Below are 7,182 nucleotides of genomic sequence, written 5' to 3' on the forward strand. Positions count from 1 at the left end.
AAGACACAAAGGTGCCTCAGTCAATCTACAAAGTCCAATTTAATGCTTGAATTTTTTATTATTTCATCTTGTGGTAAGAAATGACATAGAAGCAAGTACTTTGTAGGTATGCAATTGGTTTGATCTTAACCTTTGTTTGTTTATATAAAATGTGTAGTGCAATATCATGGATAGACTTCCACATCCATTGTGACATCTCATATGGTTCTAGAGTATAGATTCCACATCCAAGAATGTCAACTTAAGAATCTATTTATGGGATAAAAGTTGGGGGCTCTTGTTGAGACAAAAGGTGCCTCAACTTACAAAAACATAGCACAACCAAAGCAAGATGCCTATGATAGATGATGCCAAAGTAATTGGCATCTTAAAATCATGCTTGAAGAATATATTCTTCACCCAAGGATGCATTTGACAAAAGCATCAGAGATATGGTCAACACTGACATCTCCATATGAGGGAAGTCACATTCTTAATCTTAAGACAAAACTAGCCAAGATAAGAATGCAATCTATGGAGATGCAAAACTATCTAAACTAAGAATGCAAGATGTAGATGCACCATGTGCAAAAGATGAAGAGTCTCAAGGTCAAACTGATTGAGAATGTCTTCAATACAATGCAACTTTTGTGGAAAGAATTCTCTAAAGTTTGCACGTATCCATTGAAGGCTTCATAATAGCAATAATTGATAAAGGAATGACTATTTTTAAGCTAGATAAGTTGATCAACCTATTGATCCAAGAGAGGGTTGATGAAAAAGCTCTAGGGACAATCATGCTAGAGGAATGGCTATTAAGCCAGATGAATTGACCAACCTATTGATCCAAGAAGAGGATCGGTGAAAAAGCTCTAGCGATAACCATGCTAGAACATGCATTGGTTGTCGAATGCATAACATGCAATTCAAATGTCATAACCCTTATTAGAGAAAAGCATAGCATGGTGGTTCATCCAAGCTTACATTAAAAAATGGGTAATCAAAGCCAGTCACTTCAACAGTTTGATGCTGAGCAAAAGTTAGGAAAGCAAAGTGAAATGTTGGCAAGCTAGCCACATTGCTAGAGATTGCCATAGTAAGCCTGAGCATGACAAAGCAACCCAAAAAAGAAGTTTCACCCATATTCAACAAAAGCAAGATATGCATCTAAAGCTTTCAATAAAGAAGATATGTGCCTCATAAGATGTGTTATGTAATGGCAAGATGGCCTACTAAGATAAAGAAGCCATGACAGATCTAGGACAATTCAAGTCCATCAAATCCTACATAACATTGCTTGTAGTAAGTGATAAGATGGCCAATTGATGATCTAGGATAATTCAAGTCCATCAAATTCGATCATGAAAGACTCTAGGAAAACGCTAGGAGAACATAGACAAGAGAGAAGCACAAGAGATGTAGTAGAAGGATAATGTTAGAAACATCAAAAAGCGAAAAACGTGGAAAGCTTGAAAAGGGAACAAAAAGTGGGGAAATCTAGGTGTACTTTACCTCAGACCCCTTAATGCCATTATTGATTATTGAAATTTATTTTTTTTCAAACGAAGATGACTGCATGGTAAGAATACCAAACATATGTTTAGACTTCTTTTATGACTTGTCACTCACGTCACTTTTATTTATGATGACAAAAAAGCACCACAGAATTATAAATGCTTCACGAACGAACATCTTTTGTATGGAAAGAAGCCATGGACAGGAAAGCCAAACGGAAAGCAATTGACGCTCTTCGAGAAAAAGAATTCAACTCTTTGCAAAAGTCACTCCGGGACAAGTTTGGGACGGAAATTCGTGTATCTAGAAGGAACGAAATACGATATTGAGGACTTTGTGTCCATGAGCTATAGTGCCTTAAACGGATTTGCAGAAGCTTTGCAGTTGAATCAACCCCGTGTTGTTGAGAACAACTACTCTTTGGTGAAAAACGCGGTGATTGCTGCACTGATACCCAAGAACCAGTTGAACCAGCCGACTAAAGAACGCACCAAGGTGATGATGGCGTCCAAGTATTCCGTTGCTTTGTACTTGTTATTCATGCGTAGATTACATGAATATTTGCTGTGATATATTGGGTTCTATTGGTAACTATGTATTCATAGTTTCGATCATACTGCATGTCTGCTATAACTTTCTTTTGTTTGTTAGCAAATGCTCACAGTCTTGACGGCAGACAGGTAGGAGACAACGTGCTGACACGTTTGGTCGCCACAGTGCGAAGAGTTACGAAGGCATTTGGTGTCGATTGTGATGAAGACATAGAGTTAAGCACTTGTCTTGGAGAAGCCTCTATCAATTGGCCACATTTGTCATTCAAAGATGCAAAGAAAGAGTCCTGAAGCTTGGTACGATCAATGAGCTGGGCGAGGCTTTGATAGCTGCACTTGCCAATACTTGATTTCAGAAAACCAGTAAATCAAGATTGTACAACTAGAAGCGGTACTTACTATATTTGATGTTGTTAGCTCTAATTCCTACTTAAAGGTTTCCCTTATTTCTAACAAGGATGAGGGAACGATTATTCTTCACAATAAATTCTAATTTAGCATGCCCCCTTGTGTTATGTATACATGAAACAAAGCACACACCCTTGTTGTTTAACTTGTTGATTGAGCAACCTTTTCTCATCGTGTCATTGGAAGAGTTATGTGCTCTCTCTCTCTCTCTCTCTCTCTCTCTCTTTCTCTCTCTCTCTCTCTCTCTCTCTCTCTCACACACACACACACACACACACACAATTGAACTCAAGTCATAGAAGTAAACCAACATCAACACAATGCAAATTCAATGAAAATGATTACCCTATGGGTACACCCAAAAGTATGCAACCCTACAATGTGGGTTTAAAAGAAAGGGTTTTTAATCTAGGAAATTCACAAAGTTCTAATACATGAGGGATTTCTGAATTACAAAATCCAAATATTTAAGATATTTTAAAGGAATTATATGCGAGTTGACCCCTTGGGTTGATATTTTAAAGGACCCATATGCGAGTTTATATTACCCTATGGGTTTTTTAGGAGCAACCTCCCCACTAAAAGGTTAGATATGTGGCAGATTCTAGATAAGGTAGCTCTTATAGAGCACAACTGGGGGGGGGGGGGCATTATGGAATGGAGAAGAGGATTAGCATAGCCTAGGAGAAGAGAAAATAGAACATAAACAATGAGTTCAATGCTATCATTGTGTAAACATAAGGTTTAAAGGAGTTGTATTTCCATCATGTGGGTTTTTCATTAATAATAAAGGTCTTGGATATTTGAAACTATCACAATGTAATATTTGACACAAAGATGAAGAATAGCGGGGTTCTACTAAAGAAACAAACGGATGCAAGAGATAGGATCTCCAATGGATGATGATGGTGCATAAGTGATCATTTTGGCAAGTTACAAAAAGAATATTCAAATGTTATAGACGTTAAACCTTACAAGTGAGCAATTGCTACACAGAATATCAAGAACTTTGGTAGAGAAAGAGAGTAGAATGAAAATTTACAGGGATGATGTACATCAAGGTGACAAAGTAGCTTTCTAAAGCACAAAAAAGTCTCGAAAGGTTCACCTCTCAAAACTTTGGTGGATCATGTGCATTCAAAAGTATGGGTATTTTAATGCCATTTTAATGAAACCTTTAGAAAAAGTTCAACTTTAGATAAAATTCCATTAGCTGAGAGGGATGGTTTTAGGGGGGGGGGATTTTAGATGAGGGGCTTTTTAAATACCACTTGAATGCATGTGATACATAAGGTTTCTAAGCCCATGCAACCCCTAAGAAAAAAGTACATGTTTTCTTGATTTAAGTAGAATCCCTCAAATTATTACTTTTTATTTATACAAATAAAGCAAGTTATTATACAAATATCTTGCTTTATTCATATTAATAAGGAAAGCATAAACTTGTTGAAAATATTTCTTCCTCTTATTGGGTCAATTAGGATTTGACCTATTAGCTTCCCTTCACTCAGTTTTCAATTATTTGTACACTTTTGTTTGGAGGACCCTTGTAGCTCGTCATACTTTTCAAGTGAGTTTGTTTTAAGTTTTTGCCTTTTTTTTCATCTCAAACTCTCTCAAGAGTTGTGTGTTGCAATATGAGTTAAATTTTATAATAGTTTAATGTTTAAAACTAATTACATTTCAAGTTTGCAAAGACCTAGGCTGGCACTCTTCTCCCCGAGAGTTGTATGTTATAACTTAACTTAAATTGTGAAAGATTTCCATTAGATTTATTTTAAAAGTTTGTAAAAATGCAAGCTAGCATGCATGTCTTCCAAAAGTTATGTGTTATAGTTTGAGGAGAGTTTGAGTCAAATCCTAATGTTTTGCATAGTTGCATTCATGCTCACACTCATCTCTCTTAAGAGTTGTCTGTGACAATTGAGTTTAATTCTACCATTTAGGGTTAGGGTTAGGGCATCTAACCCTTTCCTTTAAAGCACTCTATATGTGTTAGTGCTATGCACATGTAATCACTTGATGTTGAGCTTGGTCTCTCAACACCTTCCCTCAACATCAACATCATCAAGTAGGCCTTCCCTCAAGATGATGATTCTGGGGAATCGAAGAATGATTGAGCATTACATTCCATCACACCCCCTTAATGGGAATGTCCTTCCTCTGAGTCAAACCAAAGCTTGTCGGTGTTTCTTGAAAAGCTCTTTACTGAGTGGTTTGGTATAGATGTCTGCAACATTCTCTTTGCTATCACAATGTTGTAGTGTGACTCCTTAGCCATAGCTCCACAGTAGCCTACAATGTAAGCCTCCATGCTCTTCTCCTTCAGTGACGATAGACCCAAATCCATGTGACCTCTCAGACGATGAGCAGCACCAAATGCCACCACTCCAATAGCAAGATCGACTCCAATGACTACCAATAGACAACTAGCTACACCCTCCACCTCCCTCAATGACTACTGCCTTGTCCAAGTCCTACTCACATGCAACAACAGGGATTAGCACATCCTCGACCTGCATCCGCAATAAATGCTAGAAGAGCAATTAGCCAGAAAAGAAATCAACTACAACAAATGCCAGAAGAGCAGTCGGCCGCCTCCATATGACCTCTCTCCACCCAACCCACATGCAACGACAATAGCTTCAATGACTGCTGCACCATAGCCAGCAATGCCATCATCAACAAGCTCTTGCTATCTCTCCAAGCGGCAACATCATGAGCTCCTACTATCTCTCCAGCTAGCAACATCACGAGCTCCTGCTAACATGATGGCCACAAGTTCCAGACGACGATTCCCATGCCACATCTCTGTCAATGGAATATTCTTTAAGATTCCAATGGAATCATATCTCCAACTTATCCCAAGGTTACCGCTGGAAGGGTTGGTCACATTAGTGATGCATGGCTCTCCACAAACCACACCCCACATCTAGTTGAGTTAACCTGAGCTAGTAGTCAACAAGTGGATAGGGTTGTTTAAGTTAATATCAGTTTAGGTTAACCACGGGTTAGTGAAGCTTGGTCAAGACTCAAACACATGGCATTGTGCCACATCATCGGTTGACATCCCTGCCACATCAGCACTACCAACACATCACTATCACGTGGCAATCTCCTATCAGGCATTGTTACCTCTTGCAATGCAAACACAGCACCTTGCATGTGCTCCCAACTTCCAACTCATCACATAGTGTCCCAGAGGTTCACCTCTCCACAAGCAGTGTTTTTGTAGTGCCACATCATCACTGAGCACATTTTCACCCTTTTTGCTCCTCCACTTAGATCAAGTCGTATCTCTTGATCCCATAAGAATTTGAGGGCACTCCAAAAAGGAAAATCACTCCATTTTTTGTGCTCTATGCAGTCGTCACATCACATGCACATTTTGGCACAAGTATCACTCACTTTTAAGCCTAGTTGACAAATCCACTTCCTACACACACATCAGCCTCTACATCGATGCATCTGACCTAGCACATAAAAAGAACCAAAGAAAAAGAAATTATTTGCTGTTCTTTTCTTTGATCGACGGTTGGTCTAGATCTAGATTAGAGTAGACTAGATTGCCATAGTGGAGATGATTTGAATTTCTCCAAGTTGCTAATATAAGCCATGCCCAAAATTCCCAACTAGTTCCTATAGTCCCTACACTCACACGTGGTTTTACACTCATTACATTTTCTAAAACCCTACCATCTTTGGATCAGTGAGCAGCTTCAGTGGTATTGGCACATTGTATCAATGGGCAGATTGCAGACTATTCAGACATTTGCACTTCACATTGCCACAATTGTAAAGCCTTTAATTAGGTTATTTTCTGGCACTTGTGCACATCATTTTGAGCCTTGTAGAGCCTCTTGGCTATTTTCGACATCATTTGCCACAGTCCTTGTAATTTAGATTAGATTATATATTGGAGTTCTATTTTCTTAGACAGTTCAAATTTCAGTTGATATAGTCAATGTTTTGTAGTTGATTCAAATAGTGATTTTCATGACAAGCTGAGTAAATTTCTTGCACCATGTCTACGACTAGCAACCTCAATTTGGAGGCATCTGCTAAGCTAGACAACTCCAATTATGGCACATGGAAATACCCAATGGAGACCATTCTTGTACTTTAGGACAAATGGGATTATGTCGATGGATCTACACCTAGACCATTGGACCACCTGTAGCAGATCTTGCCATTGCCCGAGCACAAGCAGAATGGGACAAGAAAGACAAGTATGCATATCATTTGATCAAGCAAAATGTGCAAGATGCCATGCTAGGACAACTCAAGACCGTTCAAGACATCAAAAGATGCATGGGATCTATTCGCATCTCTCTATGAGTCCAAGAACACTTCCAAGATTCTCACACTAAGAAACCAAATCAACCAGAGTTTTCGCAATAGCAATGAAACCGGTCATGCTTACATACTCAAGATCAAAGGTTACAACAATCAACTTGTAGCAGCAGTAGGAGAGTCCATGAATCCAGTAGAAATGGTTCAAGTCATCCTGAATAGACTAGGAGAGGGATACAAGAATCTAGTCCAAAGTATTGCCATTCAACTATAAATTTCGACACTAGAAGAACTTTATTCAATTTTACTTGGTGAAGAACTCAGGAATCAGGCCATCATGCACATAAAGTATTAGGGGAGATTTGGGGTCTAAAAAGGGCCCCAAATTAGTGTTTCCTAATTTCAAGGGATTAGAGAACAATTTGAGGTGTACCAA

Source organism: Dipteris shenzhenensis, chromosome 15, assembly GCF_047967505.1.
Source record: "Dipteris shenzhenensis isolate YYH24624 ecotype China chromosome 15, Dip_SZ_1.0, whole genome shotgun sequence".
Lineage (NCBI taxonomy): Eukaryota > Viridiplantae > Streptophyta > Polypodiopsida > Gleicheniales > Dipteridaceae > Dipteris > Dipteris shenzhenensis.